The 11,516-nt window shown below is 38.1% G+C and overlaps 1 protein-coding gene across 4 annotated transcripts in view; it reads right to left on the reverse strand.

Moving 5' to 3' along the window:
- Positions 1-6,897, reverse strand: part of mapta (microtubule-associated protein tau a) — a 28,610-nt gene extending 21,713 nt beyond the window's left edge. The window contains exon 1 of one of the 4 annotated variants that reach the window (XM_053639860.1): positions 6,578-6,897. The gene's annotated coding sequence lies outside the window, so the exon portion shown is untranslated. The remainder of the gene's footprint in view (positions 1-6,577) is intronic. The other 3 variants (XM_053639861.1, XM_053639862.1, XM_053639863.1) reach the window with 3 other exon arrangements.
- Between the last annotated feature and the right edge of the window lie 4,619 nt (positions 6,898-11,516).

Genomic DNA, 11,516 nt, shown 5'->3' on the forward strand with positions numbered 1-11,516 from the left:
ATAACAGAGAACAACTTGTTCATTCAACCCTTTTCATCTCAACATTTCCAGCCAAACACCGGAGATGTGTCACACAAGGAAAAACAGAGAGACTGAAAGAAACACTGAGACACACAGCCTGGGAAAAATCTCACCTGGTTTATGTGCCTCTACGATACGCAAACCTTACAGAACACGTGATGTTTGCACTAGGATCCGGCTGTTTTGAGATGACCTTTTGCTTCTTCCCTCACTGGCTGCTACTCTTGTCAACCATCTTGGAACCAAATCAGGTTTTTGACACTTCCACTCATCTCTCCACTGGACTTTTCCTGCTGATTTAGTACTTGGCTCTAAGGACAGCTGGAGATCACCTCGTACTTACACAGGGAGGTGTCTTTGTTTGGTGTTTTATTGGAGGGGAGGGCAAAGGTAGGCATTTAAAGTGTCAAGTGTGTATAAGTATGGCTTAGTAATCCAGGCTTGGCTCAGCTTCTGTTTCTTCAGCAAACCCACCAACGCAGGAGTGAGATGAAGGCTGGTGTGAAGTCTTAGATAAACAGTGATATTGACACAGCATTGGAAAGACACACCTCATTTTACCGTCATTACACATAGAAAACACACAATTTTTCAGATCACAATTCATATCTGTATATGTATAGAAAGCATCCCTAAAAGGTTTATATGAATTTCTCTCTCTCTCACACACACACACACACACTCACACACACACACACACACACACACACACATGGTAGCAATGATGCTTTTCTGGCACATGTTTTTTTTTTTTTTTTTTCATGGCACATATTTAATGCTTGTTAGTGTGTGAGAACAAAGCCTCAAAACCAAATGGCTGCACAGTCTATTATTTGTGCTTCACGGGTTTCTAGACATGTGTTACTATGAGGGTGTGTCTGACAAGACACAGCACCTAAGGATAATTACAAACCATGACTGGATGATTCTGTGAGATGGGTCACCTACCAAATACTGGCTTGTGTATTAAACATTCAAGTCTAAGAGACATTACTACAGCCATAGAACAGTGTTAGATAACCATCCCTGCGTTCCCTTACTGCTTGGTGAAATCACTGTCAAATTCACTGACCTAGAAACACATTTCACTGCCAGACGTTCACATTCAAATAGAGTTGATACAGTGACTCGCATAAGTATTCACCCCTCTTTAACATTTTGTAGTATTACAACCTGGAAGTCCTGAAATGTACTTAATTGGGATTTTGACACAAATCTACACAAAATAGCTCATGATAATAATCAAAACAGCTGTTAGCCTCTTGGTTGCTTCTTTGACTAATGCCCTCTTACCTGGCTCCTCAGGGTTATGCCATATTATTTCTATTTTTTAATAAATGGTTTATTGGTGCTTCGTGGGATGTTCAAAGTTTGAGATTTTTTTTAAAATAACCAAATCCTGATTAATAATTTTCCAGAATTTGTCCAGTCTTATCTTAATGATGCAGTTTTTATTTATTATTTTTTTTAATTATTTTTTTTCAGAATGTTCTCCAACAAATTCAGGAACAGGTGTATTTATAGAGATCTTGGGACACGTGACACTTTAATTGCATACATTTGGAACCCATTCAACTAATTATATCACTTCGGGCATCTGGATGCACCAGACCAATTTACAGCCCAATTTAAGGGTTTCACAGCAACACAAGAAGTCTGAATACATCTTCTACAATCACAACTTTTAGATTTATACAATAAAAATGAAATATTTTATTTGTAAATTATTTTGCAAATGATTTTCAGTAGCGGTGGCGGTTCAATATAGATTTATGCCATTACCAAGGACATAAGACGGAGATGGTTCCAAGAGCCCTGAGCAGCCAAATAATAATAAAAAAAAAAATTGTCCAAAATTTCTACTAGCTCCCCTGGTAACTAGTGATGAAAAGCCTTTAAAAAGTTTTGTCCTAAAATGCCTGTACTATTGTTGATGCTGAGACTGAATCATCAGGGCTTATGGTGTACCACTTAAGAGATTATATGTTTTGTTGACCCAGAATTACACAGCAAAACCATGGCCACTCAGGGCATGCAATGTGCGTGATTGAGGATGCTGCAGGACCAGGATGCTTCCTTCATGGATGACTGCCCTTGCCTCTCTGACCTAGCTTTACTCAGCATCGTTTTCCTTCCTCGATCTTATCTCGATCTGCCTATTCTCTCCAGATCTCTTTCGCCATCTTTTCGTTCCTCTCTCCCAGCCTGCTTTGTGAAAAAGCGACCAATTACACAGTAGCTTTAATGTAAGTCCATAGAGAGATGAGAGAATGCCTAAATGGATACTTGCATATCAAACTACCCTAAGCAAGATGCTGTCTGACTCACTGTGTATTTATGGCCAGGGGAAGTTTGAATGGTCAGTTGACTGTCTATAATTAGGTCTGGACATTATTTGACAATATGATGCTGATGAAAAATTAAATAAGAATATGATATAGTTTTCCACTGGCTTATTACTTGTGCTACTATTGTTTTGTTGTTACTTTATTAGCAAACCCTACACATTATGATGAATATCATGTGTCATCAAAATGCCTGCAAGAATTATGATATATCTTTGCCATCTAGCCTGCTGTTGAAATTGTACCAGCTTTGCAGTTTCAGAAGTTTGCTATAAAATGTTGCCAGACTATCTACTGATGATGTCTATTCAGTGGTGAGAGGAAATCCATACTACATTATCTGGCCTCCTTTACCCAAATAAAGGATGCTGTCAAAGAATATCACCTGGAATCAGTGTTTATTGCATTACACTGGTAATGAAAATTTTAAAATACACAGACAGATAAAAGACAAACATACCAGTGCTAACATCATGCGCAGTTCTCATTTCTGCCATTCTGTGTGCTCCATTCAGTGTAGTTTTGTAAGCTGAGGTAGTCAAATCAGGTGGAGAAAACTTTTTCGCCCTTTTTTTTGTTGCCCAGTGTACAGCTGTTGTGTCTTTACACAGTAAAGAACCCTGAGCAGCGAGAAAGATGTAGCATTCCTGAAAGGCCCCAGCAAAACACTGGGAAACGGGACCATGTGGAATCCCATAAATGTGAACTTCTGGAATTCGGTTCGTCATGGTTCTGCTGTGACGACTAATGGCCTAAGTCTATGCAGCTGCACATTTACAATGAACAACATGGCCTGTGGCACTGATTCTTATCTCAGCCTGCTATGCCAGCTTGTCTGGGGAGGACACTGGTGTTGTAACAAGCTTATACCTAATTCCCCTCTGTCGCTCCAATTAAACACTGCAATGCAATGCAAGAATGCTGCTTTGAGAAGTCACTGAAAAAGTTTTCTTCTCTTTGAAAGCCTGCCAATATCAGGGTAGCACTTTACAATGACAGTACATGAGTAATCATGCACAAATACTAATTTACTTAAATAGGAATTAGTGAAGAGTTAAGGCATGTACTAATCACAAACTAATAAAGAACTAACCTTAACTACCATGTGAGTCTCATGCGTGAATAACGACCACCTTAAGCACGTTAGTAAATGTTAATGTGTTAATTAACATGTACGTGTGAACTAAATCAGATTTCACTCTTGTGGGCAAAGGAGCAGTGCCCTGCGCCCTATCCACCCAGAGCGCATACTAGTACTCCAGTGGGATTTGAAGAGAAATGGATGGAGAATGACATAAAACTGATTGAGATGAAATTACTGGTGTTCATTATTAGTGTCTTTCTATGTTCGATAAGGAGGATCGATGTATATGATTAAATTAATAATCCAGCACCATCTAGCAAACATGTACTAACATGTACTTAAGGTGGTCATTATTCACGCATGAATTCACAAGACTCACGTCATCGCTAAGGTTAGCTCTTCATCAGTTCGTGATGAAGTACATGGCTTAACTCATCATTAGTTCATATTTAAGTAAGTATTAATTCAGGTATTAGTGCATGATTATTCATGTACTGTTACTGTAAAGTATTACCAGTATCAGTGCAGGCTTTTCTGCAGAGAGCTTATCGATCATAGAATGTTGCATGGTGTGGTAAATATTTTTAAGCCATTGCTGAGTAGAGTCTTTTTAATCTAAAAAGTAGTAAGTGTGCATTATATGGAGTTGACTGTGGGATCAGAAAATGTATTCTCTATTAGGAAGCACTGAGCAGGAGAACAGGAAAATTACCATTAATCTGTACTGCAAGCCATTGGTCTGAAATGTGCTGTTTATGACTTGCACTATGAGGCGGGATGAACTTTGACTGGGAGGGAAGGGATTCTTGGCACCAGAATATCAGGATGTTTAAAGGCAAAGTCAAGAAAACAGTGTTGTACCATACATACACTGAGACTCCAGTCAAGCTGCATAGTTTAAAAAGAATCATATAAGTCTTACTCTTAGTCATACGTCTTACTCTTAGTCAAACGCTATACGCATGCCATATATTGTATATATGAATATATGAATTGTATGTTGCATGCTGCCACATGAATGTTGACTGTTCTTGCACTGACTTGTTTCGATTCCTGTGTTGCTTGTACTGTACATTTTCTGAGGTCTGATGAAGAATAATATTATATGCATTCACATTGCAAATGTACATATGTTATGTAAATCCTGTCTCAGAATGAATTTGCCTTGACTTACAAGCATCCACTGCTTTCATCGGGACTGTGACCTCTTAGTTCTAAATTTGTTCATCGATTGTCTCAATGAATTGCCTTTAACTGTAGTGTAAACTGTGGAATTAAATACTGTCCTTATTTCTTACTTCCACATTCCATCTGTGCATTAAATATGCAAGTAGAACACCAAGGTAAAGGCACTTGAACAGGTATTATGTTTTTATTTATTTACCGACATCATGATAGAGTACTTTATATTCAAAAAATAAACATCAGCTTTCAGAACTTCTTGCAACTGATTTAGATTATGTAGGAAAACCCTCTAATGAGTTATTAAACTTACATTTAGTATGACCATGTCCAGGCCAAATAAATCTAATTACCCATGTGTAGTCATTTCTACATTTCAGTAGGGACTCTCAAATATGATCCTACCTGATTCAACTCATTAATTGATTCCCCAGGTTCAGAAATTGTTCATGAGCAGAAAAATTACCATGCTTTGGATTTACTTGCGCTACAGATGTGCCGTACTTAGGATCTCAAACAAGATGCTCATATTGTGTTCTATCACGGATAAAAATATCTCCCTAGGAAATGAACCTAAATGTAAGTGTAAATGAGTTACCAGTTTTAAAAACTGGCTGAGAAAGTGTCCCTTCTCCACGAGCACGCTTGTAATGCCACCATGCAATGTCTGTTGCACTTCTTTTTCTTAAACCGATCACCAGCTATTGAGATGTAGGCACATGTATTCGCTCAGGTCTAAATATGCTACTACCTCAAGCATGTTTTCCTAATCCAGTCGTGCAGAGCCTCCAGACGGTTCATATGTTTGAACTGGTTTCCAAGACCGAGCAATGAAGAACAATGAACACAGCAGAAATGTGGACCACATGGTATAGTCCCTTGAGGATTGGATTGGAAAACAATGGCTTAAGATGCATCAATGGATTCAATGAAGATGTCATCTGTCAATAGAAGGTATAGCTGTAAAATCAGGATGGCTGCTCTTCCCATTGAGAGCAATGCCAAGGCTCTATTTCACCCCCATCTCCAATCCAATTAGGGCCATGTGGGTGCAGGATAACAGGCTTAATAATGAGCACTCCATGTGCCATATATGCGCATCCTCATGCATGATACACATCTACACACACAATCATCTCTTGCTTATTATCATTTTGCATGGGTTTGACTATGCCTGACGACAACGCCAAGCACAGTCAGGTGCACGGCCATAGCCATAGTCATAGAAAATCATCTCGGACCGACAAAGGGAACATATTTTCACCTAAACCCGAACAGACGCCGGTTCGGAAACGCGCTTTTGCGCAAATTTAAACGTCTAAAATGAGCGCACGCGACGGCGATGAGATGCTTTGTACGCTTTTACGCATGGCGAGGCGTTCATTGGGAAAAACACACAATGGTCCAATAAGAACAACATGAGCTCTCATTGATCTAAATACAGCAGGAAATGAGAATAAACAAACAAATAATATTAAAAAAACGACATTCTGAAAAGAAAAAAAATCCAACAAACACTGCATTTGATAACAGAATTGGAGAAAACCAGGTCAATTACAAGGCTACATGGTTATATATATAAATATATATAGCCTATATATATGGGAGTGGAAGTGCCATAATAAATGCCGTTACACTGGGGGCTCTCTGGGAATAAGGTGTAAAGGCGGGTTCATTCTCAAGCCGTTCCCTTTTATAGACGTTTTTATAGCATTTTGTAATTTAAGATCTCTTCTGCGCTATTCCGAGCAATAGTTTATTTATGTGCGGGCCCGACCGTCTCAAGAAAAAATAAATAAATAATAAATAAAAGATACAGAGCTACACATTATGCGCCGCTTTAAAAAACCAGGCAAGGTCCTAAACAAATTATTCCTGATACATCCGCGTCGAATGCAACAAAAATAATAAATAAAGCAGTGACAGAGGAACGAGCATGGCTTACCTGCCCTGCCGACGGCGTTATTGTCTCTCTGCAGCTGCAGTCGCACACACTGTTGCCTGGTGCACTTCCGTCAACGACCTGATGGAGGCCAGGGGCGCTATAAGCACACTATAAGACACTGCTCGGCCTCTGAGCAAGGACTCGGACCCTCAACGGCTCAGTTTTATAAATAAGATAAATGTAAGTCGCATAGGATGAGGACGTCTGCGGTAAAATGTGAATGTTTTTGTGGGTTTTGCTCAACATATTCAGATGGACATATTTGGTTCTCAGTGGTTCCTGACATTTTGGACATGCCCAAATATTTATATACCTACTTCATAAACGTCCACTGTATATATATACATGATCTCACTTTTAATTTTAATTAATACATTTAGTAAATGATTTGGTATAGTCAATAGACCATATACAGGTCTGCGTTTAAAATCGAGTGGCACAGTGGGGCAGTGGGTTGTGGTGCCACCTTACAGCTCTAAGGTTCCTGGTTTGATAGGTTTCCTGAGCTTGGGTTACTGATATAGAGAGTTTCTGTGCATGTTCTGTCTTTGTATGCATTGGTTTCCTCCCACCTGTAAAAATATTCAAGTACTCTGAATTGGTGTGCACGAGTTTGTGATTATGGTGTTCCATCTGCCTTGCAGCCAGTGTTCCTGCCATAGGCTCTGGCTCTACTGTGACCCTGACCAGGATAAAGTAGTTGCTGAAGATGATTGAATGAAAAGTTTAATATGGATCTAGCTTCCACTGGCATTGTATAACTTCCAGCTTTCCAGTACACTTCCATTTTCAAACTTAGGAAGGAATTCACTAAACTATTGTTCATTTTATTTAACAGATTACAGTAAGACATACTGTCCCCTCAACTACATCAGCATACGCAATCTCACTAATCATTGAGTAATGGATGTGATTAGACACTTGTGGGAAAGAGAATGTGTCAGATTTCCATTACCTGTTCTATATATTACTGAAAAAAACACACAATTTAACTTGACTGGGTTACAGTTGGGTCAAGATGAAAATAGTTTAAATTAGCCAATCTCTGAGGTTTCATTCAGAGTACACTTTTGAATTGAATTTCTATTCACCATGTGTGATGAAGACAGCTAGTGAGTTGGTAAGCTTGCTGGTCATTAGCTTGCTCACATAAGCAAGCTGTAAAATAAAGGTCAACATATTTACAGACTATATTCAGAACATTTGATAAATCATAAATAAATTAAATGAAAACGCCCCGAAAGCTCATACAAACAAGTGAATGTAAAAGTATGCTGAGACCAGTAAAGCAACTCTGGGAAGGAAAGTTCTGGGCACATGCAACCTGGTACACAGGAAAAATGTTGATGATCCTGGCTCCCTCCATGCAAACGTAATTGTGTTGTACTTGATTCTGGGATACTAGTGTTTGGAGACACACTAGCAATGGTGGTCAGGGTTCTGTGTATTAGTAGCATTATAACACAAGTAGCCTATGCAGACACAACTACAGCTGTTCCTAAATTTCCAGTCACTGGATGTGGTCCAAACCAGTTTCTAGCAAATCAGAGCCACAAAATCACAATTTTCTGAAAAATGAGGTGCTGATAAATGTTTTAGCTGTTAAACTGGTAAAAATTTAGTCATGAGCCTTCACAACCAACGCAGTAGGATACCAGTATGGTACCAGTAACCAGAACACAAAATATCCAGTGCAACTTTAGCACAAAATTAGGATGCTGTAGTAAATATATGCTCTGCTATCAGGCAATTCCTTCATAAATGCTGCCCTGCATGTGCGTGTATTAGCCTAGAACAAAAATCATGAGCACTTTAACATGAATTGTTAAAGTGACCACAGAGCTGGTATCAGTTATTCACTTAGATTTGAATTCTTCTTGAATTAAATGTTCATATCTCACTAATTGCCATACCTCATATAATGGTTCACAATGTCTCATTAATGGTTCACAATGTATCATGTAAAAAATATCTGTGTGTTTACATATTCTGTTGTGTCGCTGATCTGGCATCACAGGGTTTTGTCATGTCATTACTGCAAACACAGTGAGGCTGAGACATTTGTGAGATATCTCAAGACCATGGAATTTCAAGGCCTGACTTTTCTTAAGTTTTACACAAAAATAGTGCTTAAAAATAAGTAAATACACAGGTTGTCCCCAAAGTCACCATACATAGGGGATTTTTTTATAGCAAAATGTCTTCCAACACTTTTACCTACTTAGTTTATTATATATATATATATATATATATATATATATATATATATATATATATATATTTCAGATAGCCTTTAAGAATGCCTCTGACAAAATAAGAATGTATTGAAATCATTCTCATGGCTGGATCAGGAAGCTGTTGCTTTTACAAGAAACATGGCAAGCACATCACACATGACACTGTCGCCAAACTTACTAACAAATTCAAAAACTGGAAGTGTTGCAGACCAACCGAGAATTGGACATCCACAAACATCTACTGATGAAGGCACTACCGAAGGGGGTGCTGGCAAATATAGTCCCCTGTGTAAGGAGACTTTTGGGACACTCTTTATTTTAATACTCTGCTTATTGGAGGTAAAAACTATACGGCTCAATATCACATAATATTATAATTGTCAGATTGAAAGTTCCAAGATCTAAATGCAGTATTTTGATTAGATTTCAGCCACCAAGCCTTTTTAGCATTCCACTTGAATGGAATTTGTTCACATTTGACATATAGGAAACATGTGCTGAGTCGAAGCTGACCATGATACAGCAGCGCTTTCCATCTTTTTCCTTTTTCCATTCTTCTTAATATATTCTCTTGAGACATTTGTTTGCATTTATCAGACTTCACTGGCCTGAGAAATTCTGCACAGTTAGGAAATCTCAGGAGATTCTTCTGTGATTCAAATTGCTGTGAGAATGTTGGGGACCACCATTTTTCTGTCTCTCTCTCACGCACAAACATTTTTTTTTTTTTTTGGAAATAAGCCCAGGAAAACATCTGCCACTTTAGCTTCCCACAGTTGAGGAAAGGGATTTGTCTCAGTGCTGGGTGTCTGTGTATCCAGATCATGGTGTATGAATCTGGTGTCATTGCTTTGAGTACCTGGACAGCATTAAACTTATGATAGGAGAGACAAGCTCTGCACTTTATGGACTATGGATACTGCACAAATAATATACATGCAAAGCATTTAGTCAAAGTGCAGATAAAGAGTGTGTCTTAATGCAAGCTGGGGTTTGGGGGTGTGGGAGGTGGGGGTGGGAGTTTAAATAAATAATGAAGATGTGCTAAACATTGATCAATAACCCAAGGAGATCTGTTATACAGCAGTGTGATTATGGTATAGTGCTGACTGTAAATCCCATGGTTGGCCAGTAGAGGTCAGTAGAGAACATGACATCGTCAAAGAACAATCTAGAAGCTGATGACATCAACGCCAGAAGCCAATATACACATCAAAAAGGTGGAACCCCCACACACACACACACACACACTATTTGATTGTTACTGGGGAGGCAATCTTCTGTTCATCTGCACCAGAATTCTAAAACAAAATCCAGTTTTAATTGCAGCTTCTGTGATAAAAGGCTGCACTAAACACGTGTTTACTCTTATTTTATATTCAGTATATTAGTGCTGCTGTCGTTTACTGTCTGGTCCTTAATATTATTTTCCTTTTTTTCTATATTAAACTTTACTAATATTATTTTTTTTAAAGAAAATCATACTAAGAATTAAGGGAAGCAATATGAGGTAAATTAAAAAAAAATATATAAAACAATTAAAAGAATCTCTGTAATTTTTAGCATGATTTCAGATTAATTTTTTTTGGACACTCACAGAACCATACACAGTATGACATGCAGTGAAATGCTTTTTACTAGTGTCAGGTGACAAAAAAAAAAGATTTACATTAAACACAGGTTTTACTTGTATAGAAATAGAAAAAGAAAATATAAAAATATGACATAAAAGATAGATGGCATAAACGTATGGATTTTATGCGGAATAAAGTGCAGATGTGTGCAGTTGTATTGACATTTAATTGAGGTGGTTGCAGTGAAAAAGCTAATATAATTTATAATAACAATATTTATAATATGGGATATGCAGTGTATAATAACAGTATGGGGTATTGTATTGTATCAGTGTATGAGGTTGTGTGAATTGTAATTTATATATTTATGTACTTATATTATTTATGTATATTGTATTACATTTTATTATGATTTCTATATTTTAGATAAAAATTAAGCACCTGAAGCTGTCATAAATTAATTATTTCATTATTATTATTATTATTATTATCTGCTTCATGCCCAGTGTTCCTTGGAAGGCTCTTTATACAGTGAGACCCTGATCAAGAAGTGGGTACTGATGATGATGATGATGATTATCTATCTATCCATTTTTTGTACCGTTTATCGTACACAGGGTCATGGTGAGCCTGGAGCCTATCCCAGGGGGCTTGGCGGGGGATGAGGTGACAACTGATCGCAGGGCACAGTAGCACACATATTCACATGCTACGGACAATTTGGAAACACTGATCAGCCTACAACGCATGTCTTTGGACTGGGAGTGGAAACCAGAGTACCCAGAGGAAACCATCAAAGTACAGGGAGAACATGCAAACTTCGCGCATGCAGGGTAAAGGCAGGAATTGAACCCCAAACCCTGGCGGTGGGAGGCAAACGTGCTAGCCAATAAGCCACTGTGCCCCCTATTATTTCTTTCTACTTCTTCTTCTTCTTCTCCTTCTTCTTCTTCTTCTTATTATTCAGTAGCTAAACCTTGTTGTTTTTAGAGCCAACTATAACACCTATTAGTCTATGATTCTTCAAAAAACTGGACAGATTTCTTCTTGCACACCACTAGGTGGTATGTGTGACCCATTCATGACAATTTCTACTAACAGCAGTGCAATCTTTTTTTTTCGTTCTTT

Source organism: Ictalurus furcatus, chromosome 13, assembly GCF_023375685.1.
Source record: "Ictalurus furcatus strain D&B chromosome 13, Billie_1.0, whole genome shotgun sequence".
Lineage (NCBI taxonomy): Eukaryota > Metazoa > Chordata > Actinopteri > Siluriformes > Ictaluridae > Ictalurus > Ictalurus furcatus.